The 17,631-nt window shown below is 48.8% G+C and overlaps 1 long non-coding RNA gene across 1 annotated transcript in view; it reads right to left on the reverse strand.

Moving 5' to 3' along the window:
- LOC140425274 (uncharacterized) overlaps window positions 1-17,631 on the reverse strand; it is a 70,122-nt gene that overhangs the window by 15,367 nt on the left and 37,124 nt on the right. The gene's annotated exons all lie outside the window — the stretch shown is intronic.

The following is a 17,631-nucleotide window of genomic DNA, read 5'->3' on the forward strand; positions in this document are numbered from 1 at the left end:
AACAATGTCCAGCGTTTGGAAAGAAATGCTCCAAATGTCAAAGCAAAAATTACTTTGCTAAGTGATGCTTTTCCAGTAAAAAAGCGCAACAAATAAAATCAATCAACATGGTTGATGAAGTATGCCTCGGAGACACGTTCTACATCGACATGATTTCTAGTGAGGACAAGGATAGTCAAGTTATACAGAAAAACAATACTTTCATGACAATTTGCAGCAATAGTGAAGTAAATGCAAATATTCAAAAAGACAAATGGACGGTTCTGTTAATGATTAATGACACACTAATTAACTTCAAATCCGACACGGGAGCGATGGCCAACCTTAGCAGTTTGTCAGATTTAAAAGAGCTGAGAATTAAACCGCAAGTATTAAATAAAGCAGTACTACTGAAAGACATGGGCCGGGATTCGCCGACCCTGTGTTGGCCCGGCCCTTCAGCACCAGCTGGAACAGCGGGGACGACTCCGGCGGCAGCCTAGCCCCCTAGGAAAGTGAAAGTTTCTCACTTTGGGGGGCCGTTGATGCCGGAGTCATTGGCCCCGGTTTTCCTGCTGGAGTGAGGACATCGCCCCATTTTCAGAGAATCCCGCCCAAGATGTGGAGGTGCTGCCATTGGACTGGGGTGGGCACAGTAAGAAGTCTTACAACGCCAGGTCAAAGTCCAACAGGTTTGTTTGGAATCACTAGCTTTCAGAGTACTGCTCCTTCATTAGGTATGTCGCCTCTCACCTGATGAAGGAGCGACGCTCCAAAAGCTAGTGATTCCAAACAAACCTGTTGGACTTTAACCTGGTGTTGTAAGACTTCACACTACTGAAAGATTAGGGAAATGAAATTACGCCACTAGGAGGATGTGAGCCCTATGTAAATGTGAAAAACAGAGTTCACACAGTAACATTTTCCATTGTAGAGGCGGAATGCAAATCTCTCCTAGGAGTGGAAGCGTGTGAGGCACTTGAGCTAGTGAAGCGGGTTTATATTGCAGACAGCACTGCAACCAGACAACATTCATTAGTAGATTCAGGAATTTCCTGAGATATCTTGAGGCTTTCGTACTTTACCTTACACGTATAAAATCGAGTTAAAGAAGAACGCGACGCCAGTAATACACGCACCAAGACATGTACCAACTCCATTGAAAGGCAAATTGAAGGCTGAGTGGAGCTAGAAAGGATGACTGCTTTAGGCATAATTATGCATAGAAGAACCTACAGACTGGGTAAACTCTCTGGATTGTGTCAAAATAAAGGAAGAAACGACCAAAGACAGTCTTGCAAAAGGTGATAACATATCTCCACGAGGGATGGCCTAAAGGTTCCTGCTCCAGCTATTGTAATGTAATTGCAGAGTTAAGTGATGCAAATGGGTTTTTACTTCGATAACAAAGGATTGTAATTCCACAATCATTAAGGTTGGTGATTCTGAGCAAAATCCATGAAGGGTACTTTGGAAGAGAAAAATGCAAGAGAAAAGCCGAGGACACAATCTATTGGCCGGGCATCAGCCAAGATATTGAAGCAATGGTAAAAAAAAACTGCGCACAGTACAGGAAGCTAAAAACTGAACATGGTGTATAGGAAGCTTCAGTTCAAACTACCAAAAGAGCCAGTTACTCAAAGATTAGAGGGAAACCTTAGAAGGTCACAAATTCAACCACTACTCAGAAGATCAACAAGGTAAAGACGTAAACCTGAGAGACGGAATTTGTGATGGACTGTAAATAGTTAAATATTCTAAAGAATTATGCATATCATATTGTATTGTAAAACAAAATCATGAATGTAAATAATTACATTTCCAAAGGAAAGGGTATGTGATGTTGTGCATAAGCTATCATGTATATAATGATATAAATGATCTCCAACCAGCAGGTGGCAGTGTAAATCTGCCATGTGACTCTGTACCTCGAGGAATTGGGAGTTAGTCGTGTTAGTGGATAGTCATACTTGCAGTAGTTCTAGAGTAATTTGTTCGTATTAGTAATTTGTAATATATTTCTTACAGTTACCTTTACCACGCATTTGTTTTATAATAAATTACTTAACCTAGTCAACAACTAGATGTTCTATTGTGCATCATTCCTTTACTGACCATGGGTGGGATTCTCCACTACCCGGCGGGCAGGGGGTCCCGGCGTGATGGAGTGGTGGGAACCACTCCGGCGTCGGGCCGCCGCAAAGGTATGGAAGTTCCCGCACCTTTAGGGGCCAAGCTCTCACCTTGAGGGGCTAGGCCCGCGCCGGAGTGGTTGGCGCTCCGCTGGTTGAAGGGGCCGAAGGGACCTCGCCGGTCGGCGGAAGTTCGCGCATGCGCGGGAGCGTCAGCAGCTGCTGACGCCATCCCCGCGCATGCGCAGGGGAGGGGGTCTCTTCCGCCTCCGCCATGGTGAAGACTGGGTGGCTGCCCGGGTCGGGGTGTAGCGTGGAGCGACTTGGTGCCAAATCCATGGACTTAGAGTGTCCCGCTCAGGATCGGAGTGACATGGCTTGTCCCGCCATTGCTGCAGTCTGTCTTTTAAATGCGCCCTTTTGGTGCTACTTACAGACTCCTGGCTGCTCACACTGCTGAGTGCTGCCTGTGTGCTTAAAATGCTCAGAAGATCTCTGGTCATCTGGGAGACCGCCCAGACCACCCCTCTGGACACCCTCATTCCCCAGCTGTATCATCAAGGGCCAAGCTCAATCAGGAGCCCACCAGGTGTTGGCACTCCTCAGAAGCGCTGCCCCATTGCAGAGGAAGCTGGGGTTCAGCAGCGCTCCCCCCAACCAGAGGTCACCTTCACCAGAGCTTTTGGAGCCCTCCCACAGCAGAAGCCTCACAAGTGATCCCCACCTCTCCGGATCACCTGCTGTCTCCTCCTGGTGAGGCTGTTGCGCTGACTGCCTCTGCCATCACTCCCCAGGCAATGTTCAGGAGGGCAGACTTGAGCCTGCAGCCCTCGCTGGGGAAGAGGGTGCCCCTCCGCTCCTCACTGGCAACAAGCTGTGGGTCCACCTCGGACTCCCGATCTCGGGAGGCAGGTCTTCTGTGAGCCATCTCTGTGGCTGCAGTGAGTGTGCGGTAACACTAATGAGGGGCAGCAACATTTAAACTGATCATGCTGAGCAAACCCCAGACAGCACACAGCAATGCCACCTCACAGACCAGCTCCATGATTCAGGAATACTGACCTGGCCAGACTGATGGACACATTGGAGTCCAGACGGGATACCCTGTTCCCCCGAGGTTCTTGGAGGTCGGCCACAGGGCAGTCAGCGCCACCTGGGATGCAGTGGCAGCAGTCGTCAGCACAGGGAGTGTGACAAGGAGGACCTCCACCAAGTGCCACAAGAAGCTGAATGTCTTCCACCAGGCTGCACGGGTGAGTTGCCATCGATCCCTGGCACCAGTCCCACCTGTTACTCTCAGAGGCCTCCACCCCCAAACGTCCCTGCACCTGACACCGCAAGGCCCCCCCAGCACAGCACTGCAAATGGCGCAGCACACCCTGGCATTCACCAGCTGTAGACATTGGGGAGCTGCCAGGGCTGGCAGAACCAAATGATGCAGGGACATCCGGACCTCAAGCCAACTGCACTCCATTTCGATATGACCCCAAAGGCCCTATGGGCACCGATTGGGAGGAGGGAGTGCTGGAGGTCAACCCAGAGCCTCCCTATGGAGTGACGACAGCAGTCACCAACTCTCCCAAGTCCACCCTCTCTGACAACGGGGTCAGCTTGTGGAACAGGGTGGCAGGGCGAGGCATATGCAACCCCAAGGTGTACGGGGCCTTCCGACTTCAGGCTCTCCAGATGCATCAAAGGCCATGGGACGCGGTAAGCTGTGCATCCTAGGGATACACCTAGACTTAGCACAGAGAGCTAAGAGATAGAGGATCCCTGAGAGGGCACTGGAGGGGTGGTGTGGGGGTGGGAGGGGGGTGTCGGCACCATTAGTAGGATGGGGACAGTTAGGGTCACGATTGTACAACATTAAAACACATTGCACCCAAGATATAGAATCATAGAATTTACAGTGCAGAAGGAGGCCATTCGGCCCATTGAGTCTGCACCGGCTCTTGGAAAGAACACCCTACCCAAGGTCCACACCTCCACCCTATCCCCATAACCCAGTAACCCCACCCAACACTAAGTGCAATTTTGGACACTAAGGGCAATTTATCGTGGCCAATCCACCTAACCTGCACATCTTTGGACTGTGGGAGGAAACCGGAGCACCCGGAGGAAACCCACGCAGACACAGGGAGGATGTGCAGACTCCGCACAGACAGTGGCACAAGCCGGAATTGAACCTGGGACCCTGGAGCTGTGAAGCAATTGTGCTATCCACAATGCTACTGTGCTGCCCGTGAAGCCTCCGTCATGTTATTCCGCATTGTGGGCCAGCCTGCACCTCCACCGCCAGTTGCCCTCCGCTTTCCCCAGTGCCCTGGTCTCCCAGTTACTAGACCTGCCACACTCCGCCCAAGGCATACTATGTGCAGGCACTCAGCAGACAGACACGAGTCATTGATTGAGAAGCACCAGAGCTCAGCTCACAGTGGGTTATCATCACCCTCCTGCTTTGTATACTTACCCGCTGACAGTGCAGACACAGGCCTATCACCCTGGAGTGATGTTACATGGACCCGGGGAGGGTGGAACAGGGCGATTAGGGGGGAGGGGGAGGAAAGGAAGGGGCCCGGTAATGGATGGGGAATAATCGGGGAGGGGGGGGCGGAGAGAGAGGGGTGGATAGTGTGAGGCAGACCGGGTGGGAGAGGGGGCATGGTGTGGCAGGACAGTGGGTGGGATGGGAAGAAAGGGAGAGATGACGGATAAAGCTTCATCCTACGAGAAGTGGGCAAGGATGAAGGCCTCCCTGGTCCACCGGGCATTCCGGACCCTTGCCGTCGCCTGAGGCGCGAGTTGCCTATGGTGGATTGGGGAATGTTACTGAAAGGGTGTACAGGCAATGTATAGGCAGTGTATAGACAATGTATAGGCAGTGTATAAGCAATGGCAACATTCAAAGAGTGCATGTGTGGACTGCAACAATTGCTCATTCCTGTCTGGCACAGAAATTAAATGGGAAAGGTGGCCAAACCATGGTTTGAAGGTAAATTAGAGATAGTAGTAGGTCCAAGGTAGATGCATACAAATTGGCCAGGAAAACAGTCAGCCGGAATTCTCCAGCCATTGCGATTCACTTTTCCCGCCAGCAGCGCACCCACAATCCAAAGATATGCAGGATAGGTGGATCGGCCACACTAAATTGCCCCCTAATTGGAAAAAAAAATAATTGGGTACCCTAAATTTATAATAAACAAAAGAGAATATCAATGTGAGATTATTAGATTCTCTCTTGTTGGAGATGGTTATTGCCTGATCTTTGTATTATAAACGTTGCTTGCCGCTTATCAGTCCAAGCATGGTTGTTGCCCAAGCTTGCTGCATGTGTATACAGACTGCTTCCATACCTGAAGAGTCATGAATGGTGCTGAACATTGTCCAATCATTAACAAATATCCGCATTCCTCACATTAAAATGAAAGGAAGGTAGAGTAGATTGTGTTGCCTCCCGGGTGCCAAGGTCCATGACGACTCTGATCGTGTTTTCAGGATCCTTAAGGGGGAGGAGGAGCAGCCACAAGTCGTGGTACACATCGGTACCAACGACATAGGTAGGAAAAGAGGCGGGGATGTAAAACAGGATATCAGGGAGCTAGGGTGGACAGGACAAACCGTGTTGTCATCTCTGGTTTTCTGCCAGTGCCACTTGCGAGCGAGGTGAGGAACAGGGAGAGAGTGTAGTTTAACACGTGGCTACAGGGATGGTGTAGGAGGGAAGGTTTCAGTTACTTGGATAATTGGAGCACATTCTGGGGAAGGTGGGACCTGTGCAAACAGGATGGGTTACACCTGAACCAGAGGGGCACCAATATCCTGGGAGGGAAATTTGCTACAGCTCTTCGGGGTTTAAACTAATTTGGCAGGGGGATGGGAAACTGATTTGTCGTCCAGGAGATAGCTTTGCTGGAGTTCACGAAGTTGAGGGCAGTGCAGTACTGAAGAAGGTACCAAGGTCACAAGAGTGGACCTGCAGGCATGAAGGTGGTTTGAAGTATGTCTACTTCAATGCGAGGAGCATCAGGAATAAGGTTGGTGAGCTTGAAGCATGGATTGGTACCTGGGACTACGATGTTGTGGCCATTGCGGAGACGTGGAAAGAACAGCGGCAGGAATGGTTGTTGGAGGTTTCGGGGTTTAGATGTTTCAGTAAGATTAGGGAAGGTGGTAAAAGAGGTGGAGGAGTAGCATTGTTAATCAAGGATAGTATAATGGCGACTTCCGGGTGCGGCGATGACCAGCTAAGTCGCACGTTTCAGCAGCTCCCGGTGGAACGGACTTTTGGGCTCTTAAAAGGATCCCCAACGGCAATTTAAACAGCCAAAAACACTGTGCGGTAAACTAGAAGGGAATCCCCCCCAGACACGCATGGATAAAGGAGAGGATAGCAGCCGGATTGCGGAGGATCCTCTGGAGCAGCGGCAAGGAAGGCAAGCTCAAAGCAAGATGGCGTCGGAAGGTGGCCGTTTGTTATGGGGCCCAGACCAACAAGAGTTCCTGCGGCGCTGTGTGGAAGAGCTGAAAAAGGAATTGAAGAAGGAGTTGTTGGCCCCGATATTACAGGCGATTGAAGGGCTAAAGGAGGAGCAGAAGACTCAAGAGCAGGAGCTTCGGGTCGTGAAGGCAAAGGATGCTGAAAACGAAGATGAAATACAGGGCCTGGTGGTGAAGACAGAGACGCACGAGGCGCAGCACAAAAGGTGTGTGGAAAGGCTGGAAGTACTGGAGAATAATTCGAGGAGGAAGAATTTAAGGGTTCTGGGTCTTCCCGAAGGCGTAGAAGGGGCGGACGTCGGGACATATGTGAGCACGATGCTTCACTCGCTAATGGGATCGGAGGCCCCGGCGGGCCCTTTGGAGGTGGAGGGAGCTTATCGAGTTATGGCGCGAAGACCAAGGGCAGGAGAAATACCTCGAGCCATAGTGGTGAGGTTTCACCGCTATAATGACAGAGAGATGGTCCTAAGATGGGCGAAGAAAACTCGGAGCTGCAGGTGGGAGAACGCGGTGATCCGCGTATACCAGGATTGGAGTGCAGAGGTGGCGAGAAGGAGGGCAAGTTTTAATCGATTAAGGCGGTGCTTCACAAAAAGAAGATCCAGTTTGGAATGTTACAACCGGCGAGATTGTGGGTCACACACCAAGGGAAGCACCACTACTTTGAGACGGCAGAAGAGGCGTGGACTTTCATTGTGGACGAGAAGCTGGAATAGTCTGGCGAGAGAAAGAACTTTTGGGACAAAGTGGTGGGGTGATTATGTGGGGCGAGGAAAAGGGGGGGGGGGATGATTTTTCAGTTTGTTAATCTTGCGATCCTGTAACTTTTCTCTCTTCCCCATGGTGGGGGGTGGGGGGGGGGGAGTATGAGGAACTGTGGGCGCCGGTCATTAGGGGCGGGGCCGAGTGGGAAACGCGGGCTTTGTTCCCACGCTATGGTAATTATGGCGGGTACAGGGACGCAGGAAGGAGGGGGCCTCGCACAGTGGGGGCCGAGGACAAGGGGGGAAGCCGAGGTCAGCCAGAGTTCGCTGACTTCTGGGAGCAACATGGGGGTGCAATTACGCTAGGAAGGGATCTAGCGGAGGGGGGAGGGGGGGTTAACTGGGTTGCTGCTGCTAAGGGGAAGGGGAGCTGTTATGGGATGGGGTGGTCGTGGCGGGAGGGCGCCGTCGGGGGGATACACGGGTACGTGGGAACCGGGTGAGGAGTTGGGTTAAAAAAGGGGATGGCTAGTCGACAAAGGGGGGGGGTAAAGAGCCCCCCAACCCGGCTGATCACGTGGAACGTGAGAGGGCTGAACGGGCCGATTAAAAGGGCACGGGTACTCGCACACCTAAAGAAATTAAAGGCAGATGTGCTTATGTTGCAGGAGACGCATCTGAAACTGATAGACCAGGTCAGACTACGTAAAGGATGGGTGGGGCAGGTGTTTCATTCGAGTTTGGATGTGAAGAACAGGGGGATGGCTATCTTGGTGGGGAAACGGGTACTGTTTGTGGCAAAGACCATAGTGGCGGATAGTGGGGGTAGATATGTGATGGTGAGTGGCAGATTGCAAGGGGAGGCGGTGGTTCTGGTGAATGTATATGCCCCGAACTGGGATGATGCAAATTTTATGAGGCGTATGTTGGGACGTATCCCGGACCTGGAGGCGGGAAAGTTGGTAATGGGGGGAGATTTCAATACGGTGCTTGATCCAGGGCTGGACCGATCGAGGTCCAGGGCCGGGAGGAGGCCGGCAGCGGCCAGGGTGCTCAAGGACTTCATGGAGCAGATGGGAGGGGTAGACCCCTGGAGATTTAGTAGGCCTAGGAGTAAGGAGTTCTCATTTTTCTCCCATGTCCACAAAGTATATTCACGGATAGATTTTTTTGTCTTGGGAAGGGCACTGATTCCGAAGGTGACAGGGACGGAATATACGGCCATAGCTATTTCGGACCACGCTCCACTTTGGGTAGACCTGGAGGTAGGAGAGGAAAAAGAACAGCCCCCACTCTGGAGAATGGATATGGGCTTATTGGCGGATGAGGGGGTATGTTTAAGGGTGAGGGGGTGCATCGAAAGGTACTTGGAGCTTAATGACAATGGAGAGGTTCAGGTGGGAGTGGTCTGGGAGGCGCTGAAGGCAGTGGTTAGAGGGGAACTGATATCCATAAGGGCACATAAAGGGAAACAAGAGGGTAAAGAAAGAGAGCGATTGCTGAAAGAACTTTTGAGGGTGGACAGGCAATATGCGGAGGCACCGGAGGAGGGACTGTACAGGGAAAGACAAAGGCTACATGTGGAGTTTGACCTGCTGACCACGGGTAAGGCGGAGGCACAGTGGAGGAGGGCACAGGGTGTACAGTATGAGTATGGAGAGAAGGCGAGTCGGCTACTGGCCCACCAATTGAGGAAGAGGGGAGCAGCGAGGGAGATAGGTGGGGTGAGAGATGAGGAGGGAGAGATGGAACGGGGAGCGGAGAGAGTGAACGGGGTGTTCAAGGCATTTTATGAGAGGTTATATAAGGCTCAGCCCCCGGAAGGGAAGGAGGGAATGATGTGTTTCTTGGATCAGCTGGAATTCCCTAAGGTGGAGGAGCAGGAGAGGGTGGGATTGGGAGCACAGATTGAGATGGAGGAGGTGGTAAAAGGGATTGGGAGCATGCAGGCGGGGAAGGCCCCGGGACCGGACAGATTCCCGGTGGGATTTTATGGGAAGTATATGGACTTACTGGCCCCGCTTCTGACGAGAACCTTTAATGAGGCTAGGGAAAGGGGGCAGCTGCCCCCGACTATGTCGGAGGCAACGATATCGCTCCTTTTGAAGAAGGAAAAAGACCCGCTGCAGTGTGGGTCCTACAGGCCCATTTCCCTTTTAAATGTAGATGCTAAGCTCTTGGCCAAGGTGATGGCGACGAGGATAGAGGACTGTGTCCCCGGGGTGGTCCACGAGGATCAAACTGGGTTCGTTAAGGGGAGACAGCTGAACACAAACATACGGAGGTTGCTAGGGGTAATGATGATGCCCCCACCAGGGGGGGAGGCGGAGATAGTGCTGGCGATGGACGCCGAGAAAGCATTCGACAGAGTGGAGTGGGATTATCTGTGGGAGGTGCTGAGGAGATTTGGTTTTGGAGAAGGGTATATCGGATGGGTACAGCTGCTGTATAGGGCCCCGGTGGCGAGCGTGGTCACGAACAGACAGAGGTCTGATTACTTCCGTCTTCAGAGAGGGACGAGGCAGGGGTGTCCCCTGTCTCCGTTACTGTTTGCATTGGCGATAGAGCCCCTGGCCACAGCACTGAGGGGCTCCAGGAAGTGGAGGGGAGTGCTCAGGGGAGGAGAGGAACACCGGGTGTCCCTGTATGCAGATGATTTATTGCTGTATGTTGCGGACCCAGTGAAGGGGATGCCTGAGATAATGCAGACACTCAGGGAGTTTGGGGAATTTTCGGGGTACAAATTGAATATGGGTAAGAGTGAGCTGTTTGTGGTGCATCCGGGGGAGCAGAGCAGGGAATAGATGACTTACCGCTGAGGAAGGTGACAAGAGATTTCCGGTACTTAGGGATTCAGATAGCCAGGAGTTGGGGGACCTTACTCCGGCTTAATCTAACAAGATTGGTGGAACAGATGGAAGAGGATTTTAAGAGATGGGACATGGTGCCCCTGTCACTGGTGGGTAGGGTGCAGGCGGTTAAAATGGTAGTCCTCCCGAGATTCCTCTTTGTGTTTCAGTGCCTTCCGGTGATGGTCACGAAGGCTTTTTTCAAGAGAATTGAGAAAAGTGTCATGAGTTTTGTGTGGGCCGGGCAGACTCCGAGAGTGAGGAGGGGGTTCTTGCAGTGTAGCAGGGATAGGGGGGGGGGCTGGCACTACCGAGCCTAAGTGAATACTACTGGGCCGCCAATATCTCAATGGTGTGTAAGTGGATGGGAGAAGGGGAGGGAGCGGCGTGGAAGAGATTGGAGATGGCGCCCTGCAAGGGAACCTGCCTACAAGCAATGGTGACGGCGCCGTTGCCGTTCTCCCCGAAGAAATACACCACAAGTCCAGTGGTGGTGGCAACATTAAAAATTTTGGGGCAGTGGAGACGACATAGGGGAAGGACGGGAGCCTCGGTGCGGTCCCCGATAAGAAATAACCATAGGTTTGTCCCGGGGAGAATGGATGGGGGATTTGGAGCATGGCAAAGAGCTGGGGTTGTGCATCTGAGAGATCTGTTCGTAGACGGGACGTTTGCGAGTCTGGTAGCGCTGACGGAAAAATATGGGTTGCCCCAAGGGAATGCATTCAGGTATATGCAACTGAGAGCTTTCGCGAGGCAACAGGTGAGGGAATTCCCGCAGCTCCCGACGCAGGAGGTCCAGGATAGAGTGATCTCGGGGACATGGGTGGGGGATGGTAGGGTGTCGGATATATACAGGGAAATAAGGGACGAGGGGGAGATCATGGTGGATGAGTTGAAGGGGAAATGGGAAGAAGAGCTGGGGGAAGAGATTGAGGAGGGGATGTGGGCTGATGCCCTACGTAGGGTAAACTCGTCATCCTCGTGCGCCAGGATAAGCCTGATACAATTCAAGGTTTTACACAGGGCGCATATGACCGGAGCACGGCTCAGTAAATTTTTCGGGGTAGAGGATAGGGGTGGGAGGTGCTCGAGAAGCCCAGCAAACCATACACACATGTTTTGGTCATGTCCGGCACTACAGGGGTTCTGGGTGGGGGCGGCAAAGGTGCTTTCGAAGGTGGTGGGGGTCCGGGTCGAGCCAAGCTGGGGGTTGGCTATATTCGGGGTTGCAGAAGAGCCGGGAGTGCAGGAGGCGAAAGAGGCTGATGTCTTGGCCTTTGCGTCCCTAGTAGCCCGGCGAAGGATATTGCTTATGTGGAAGGAAGCCAAACCCCCGGGCGTGGAGACCTGGATAAATGACATGGCAGGGTTTATAAAACTAGAACGGATAAAGTTTGCACTAAGGGGTTCGGCTCAAGGGTTCACCAGGCGGTGGCAACCGTTCATTGACTACCTCGCAGAACGATAAAGGAAATGGGAAGGTAACAGTAGCAACCCAGGGGGGGGGGGGGGGGGGGGGGGCCTGGGTGGGTCCACAGGGGTGTTTTTGTATAAATATTTGTACTAGGCTATGTATATTGGACTGTTTGATTTTATTTTGGAGAGTTATTATTTTTGATAGGGCAGTTGCCATTTAGTTTATATATTGTTTATTTATTTGGTAAACAAGGCCACTGTTATTTATACTGTTTTACTGTTGTAAAAAGGAAAACCTTTGTATTGTTTTGTTTGGCCAAAAAATCTGAATAAAATATATATTTTTAAAAAAGGATAGTATAATGGCTGCAGAAAGGCAGTTTGAGGAGGATCTGCCTACCGAGGTAGTGTGGGCTGAAGTTAGAAATAGAAAATGAGCGATCACTTTGTTAGGAGTTTTCTATAGGTCCCCAAACAGTATCAGAGATGTGGAGGAAAAGATTGCAATGCAGATTTTGGACAGGTGCAGTAGTCACAGTGTAGTTGGCATGGGTGACTTTAACTTTCCAAATATTGATTGGAACCACTATAATTCGAATAGTTTGGATGGGGCTGTTTTTATCCAGTGTGTGCAGGAGGATTTCCTCACACAATATGTGGATAGACCGAAAAGAGGCGGTTGGATTTTGTACTAGGTAATGAACCGGGCCAAGTGTTAGATTTGGTTGTGGGAGAGCACTTTGGAGATAGTGGCCACAATTCGGTGACTTTCACTATAGCAATGGAGAGGGTAGGAACATACAGCAGGGCAAGGTTTATAACTGGGGGAAGGGTAATTACGATGCGATTAGGCAAGAATTGGGGAGCATAAGATGGAAACAGGAACTGTCAGGGATAGGCACAATTGAGATGTGGAGCTTGTTCAAGGAGCAAATACTGCGTGTCCTTGATATGTATGTCCCTGTCAGGCAGGGAGGAAATGGTCGAGTGAGGGAACCATGGTTTACAAAAGAGGTTGAATCTCTTGTCAAGAGGAAGAAGGGGGCTTCTGTAAGGATGAGAAAACAAGGTGTTCAGTTAGGGCACTTGAGGGGTACAAGATAGCTAGGAAGGAGCTCAAGAAAGGGCTTAGGAGAACTTGGAGGGGGCATGAGAAGTCCTTGGCGGGTAGGATCAAGGAAAACCCCAAGGCTTTTTACACTTATGTGAGGAATAAAAGAATGACCAAGGGGAAGTTAGCGCCGTTCAAGGACAGAAGTGGGAACGTGTGCATGGAGTCTGAAGATAGAGGAGAGGCCCTAAATGAATACTTTTCTTCAGTGTTCACAAAGGCGAGGGGCCATGTTGTTGAGGAGGATAGTGCAATACAGGTTGGTAGGCTGGAGGAGGCAGGTATTCGGAAGGAAGGTGTGTTAGAAATTTTGAGAAGCCTGAGGATAGATAAGTCCCCTGGGCCTGATGGGATATATCCTAGGATTCTCTGCGAAGCGAGATATGAGTTTGCCGAGCCTTTGGCTTTGATCTTTATGTCTTCACTCTCTACAGGAATAGTGCCAAAAGACTGGAGAGTGGCAAATGTTGTCCCCTTGTTCAAGAAAGGGAATAGGTATAACCCTGGGAATTATAGCCGGTTAGTCTCACTTCGGTCATCGGTAAATTATTGGAAAGGTTCCTGAGGGATAGGATTTATGATCATTTGGAAAGATACAGCTTAATCCAGGATAGTCAGCACGGGTTTGTGAGGGGTAGGTCTTGCCTCACAAGTTTGATTGTATTCTTTGAGGAGGTAACTAAGTACATAGATGAAGGTAGAGCAGTTGATGTTGTATACAAGGATTTTAGTGAGGTGTTTGATAAGGTGCCCCATGGTCGCTCATGCAGAAAATAAGGAGGCATGGCATAGAGGGAAATTTGGCCGATTGGATCAGTAACTGGCTATCACATAGAAGACAGAGGGTGGTGGTAGATGGTACATTTTCATCCTGGAGCCCAGTCACCAGCGGTGTACCACAGGGATCAGTGCTGGGTCCTCTGTAAATTGTGATTTTTATCAATGACTCGGATGATGGAGTTGAAGGTTGGGTTAGTAAATTTGCTGATGACACCAAGGTTGGTGGAGTAGTGGATAATGTGGAGGGCTGTTGTAGGCTGCAAAGAGACATTGGTAGGATGCAGAGCTGGGCTGAAAAGTGGCAGACGAAGTTTAACCTTGATAGTGTGAGGTGATTCATTTGGTAGGACAAATTTGAATGCGGATTACATGGTTAACGGTAGGGTTCTGAAGAATGTGGAGGAGCAGACAGATCTCGGAGTTCATGTCCATAGATCTCTGAAAGTTGCCACCCAAGTGGCTAGAGCCGTGAAGAAAGCCAATAGTGTGTTAGCATTTATTAACAGGGGGATTGAGTTTAAGAGCCGTGAGGTTATGCTGCAACTGTACAAGACCTTGGTTAGACCACATTTGGAGTATTGTGTGCAGTTCTGGTCACCTCATTATAGGAAGGATGTGGAAGCATTGGAAAGGGTGCAAAGGAGATTTACCAGGATGCTGCCTGGATTGGTGGGTGGGTCTTATGAGGAAAGGTTGAGGGAGCTAGGGCTTTTCTCATTGGAGTGAAGGAGGATGAGAGGTGACTTAATTGAGGTGTATAAGATGATGAGAGGGACAGATAGAGTGGATGTTCAGCGACTTTTTTCTTGGGTGGATGTAGCTATTACAAGGGGGCATAACTATAAGGTTCATGGTGGAAGATATAGGAGGGATGTCAGAGGTAGGTTCTTTACTCAGAGAGTGGTTGGGGCGTGGAACGCACTCCCAGCTATGGTAGTGGAGTCGGACACTTTAGGAACTTTCAAGCGGTTATTGGATAGGCATATGGAGTGCACTAGAATGATTGGGAGTAGGTTGATTTGATCTTAGTTTCACACTAGTTCGGTACAACATCGTGGGCCGAATGGCCTGTACTGTGCTGTACAGTTCTATGTTCTATGTAGATAAAAGTAGCCGATGATGGTTGGGCCTCGAACACTACCATGAGGAACTCCTGTCGCAATGTCTTGCAGTTGAGATGATTGGTCCCTATCACCCACAACCATTTTCCTTTGTGCTAGTGGAGAGATTTTCCCCTGATTCCCATCAACTTCAATTTTACTTGGACTGCTTGATGCCACACTTGGTCAAATGCTGCCCTGATGTCAAGGGCAGTCACTCTCATCTCACATCTGAACTCAGCTCTTTGTCCATGTTTGGACCAAGGCTATAATGTGGTCTGGAGCTGAATGGCCCTGTGGAACCCAAGTTGAGCATCACTGAATAAGTAATTGTTGTATAAAATAGCACTGTTTACAACATCTTCCATCACTTTGCTGATGAATGAGAGTAGACTGATTGGCCAAATTGGAATTTCTCTTGCTTTTTATGGACAGAACATACATGGGAAATGTTCCTCATTGTCAGGTAGATGCCAGTGTTGTAGCTGTACTGGAACAGCTGGACTAGGGGCGCGGCTAGTTCTGGAGCACAGCCTAAAGTACAACAGCAAGGATGTTGTTGGGGCACATGTCCTTTGATGTATCCAGTGACTAGTGGAGTACCGCAGGGATCAGTGCAGTGACCCCAGCCATTCACAATGTAAATGGTTTAGATGAGGGAACAAATGTAATATCTCCAAATTTGCAGGTGACAAAAGCTGGGTGGGAGGGTGAGCTGTGAGGATATCATGTGGAATGAATCGAATTGGCCGAAAACTGGTATCTATAATAGTGAGGACTTCAGGAGGAGGCCAAACTGGATCATCAGCGTGGCAATTGTGAGTGAAGATGTTTTCAAATGCTTCAACTTCATCTTTTGCACTGACATGCTTCCACCCACATCACTGAGGATGGGAATGAATTTTGCTTTTATTGCTTCCTCTTTCAATTAGTTGTTTAGTTGTCCACCACCATTCGTGTCTGGATGTGGCAGGACTGCAGATCTTTGATATGCTCCTTTGGTTGTGGGATTGCTTAGCTGTGTCTATCACATGCTGTTTGGAGATTTAACATGCATTTAGTGCTGTGCTGTTGCTTCATCAGGTTGGCACCTCATTTTTAGGTATGTCTGGAGCTGCTTCTGGCATGCTCTCCTTCACTCTCCATTGAACCAATGTTGGTCCCCTGACTTGATGATAATGGTAGAGTGATGGATGTGCTGGGCCATGAGGTTACAGGTTGCGGTTGAATAAAATTCTCTAGTAGCCAATATTCCACAGTGCCTCATGGGTGGTAAGTTTTGAGCTGCTAGATCTGTTCTAGGTCTATCCCATTTGACACAACATGATGAAAGGTGAACAGTGAAGATGGTATTTTGACTCCACAAGGGTTGGTGACTTCAGCACAGAAATAAAATAAAATCCAGCACCATGCTTTTCCAGTACCCACTAAACTATCAAGATATTGCACAATGTACCTGCAGAATCAAATGCATATCTACTCCTTGAAAACCGAGCTGGCTGTTGTATTAATAAGAGTAAACCTTAGGCAGACATGATGAATGGCTGATCTAAAGAAAGTTCATCATATTGCGAATGTGCTAGGTGCAGATTTTTGTATTAAGTCAAAATCAAAATGCTTGCATCATGCTTCAGAGAAGATTTTATACTGAAAACAGCTGAACTGTGAGAAATAAGTCAATTTGATGTGTCCCATAGTGTATTATGTCACCACATTTGGCAATATTACCATCTACATGATGCTGTCAAGTTAAGTAAGTACACATTAGTTGAAAACCAAATATTAATTGAACTTTTCTCCCCCAGGTCAATGTCATGTAAACAAATAAAGTGATGGTTAACAAATGAATTGGATTATTAATGCTGAGTGTATCTGTTTCTCTTTCAGTGTCCCTATGGTGGTTAATGCACTCACTTCCTGCCACTGCTGCTGTTGGCCTGAGTCCCAGTGAACACTCTAGCCAACAAAGACAAATATGCACTTTGTCTTTCTAACCCATGCAAAATGCCTCCTGCCATCTGAGCCAGAGAGTAATGGAAGTGTCTGAGGAGTCGGATGAGACCATTTGTCAGTCACTTAGTCACTGGCCTTTTGGACAATAGAATCTACATATACAATTGTAAATAGTAACCAAAAATAAATTCATTACTTTTATTTAGCTCTGCCCACAGTTGTCTCTGGAAGTCCCCATTTTTTACTCAACTAATCTTAAAACTTCATATTATTCTATCAATTATCAACTTCTCACGGTTTGTCTTCAATTTCTTACCGCTGTTTGCATTAGATTCTTCCCTGTTTTATCTTTCTAAATTCTTATATCCTGATAATTTCAATACTTTAATTACCTTCATCACTTTGAGTGTTGGCAGAGATAATGATAGAAACGGGCAGCGATAATGGGAGCTGAGTATTAAAAAAAAAATACTCATTCCAACACTATGCTGTGCAAAGCATTGTTGAAATGCTTCACAAATTCTACTGAAATGGCTCCCCCAACTGTTTTAAGCAGAGAGGGGTGAACCATTTTCAATTGGTGAATAGCTCAGTTAAAATAACAATGAGAAGAATTCCCCGTTAAGTGCTCATACGTTAGTATCCCAAGACATCATTTCAGGACCTATGATAAAAATGTGCAGCTTGGGCCTGTACTTTGAACGTCATGTTCTGATATGCAGCATGAAAAATTTAAAGATTATTATTATGGCAAACATGAGGGACTGAAGAGGACAAAAGGAAGCATAAATGTAAGTCGGCTTTGATTTAACTTATTGCAATCTAGCCTTTATGTTTTGTCAAGGATTTTTAATTTCTATTAGTTATTCCCCAAACAACATCACTTCAACCTGCCCAGTTTTGATCTTAATTTTTCTAAACTGAGTTGCAGGTAGATCTGAGTGTAGGTTCAGATTTTATTTACATTTTTATCATCCTATCAATTGAAATTTTACTTCGTGCAGTTCCATCTTACCCAACTTCACTCTGTCTTGGAGTAGATTTGCTATCTAGTTTGAGTTTCATTTTCCCAAAAAGGTACTATATTTGATTTAATTTCAATCC

This window comes from Scyliorhinus torazame, chromosome 6, assembly GCF_047496885.1.
Source record: "Scyliorhinus torazame isolate Kashiwa2021f chromosome 6, sScyTor2.1, whole genome shotgun sequence".
In the NCBI taxonomy this organism is placed as follows: Eukaryota; Metazoa; Chordata; class Chondrichthyes; order Carcharhiniformes; family Scyliorhinidae; genus Scyliorhinus; species Scyliorhinus torazame.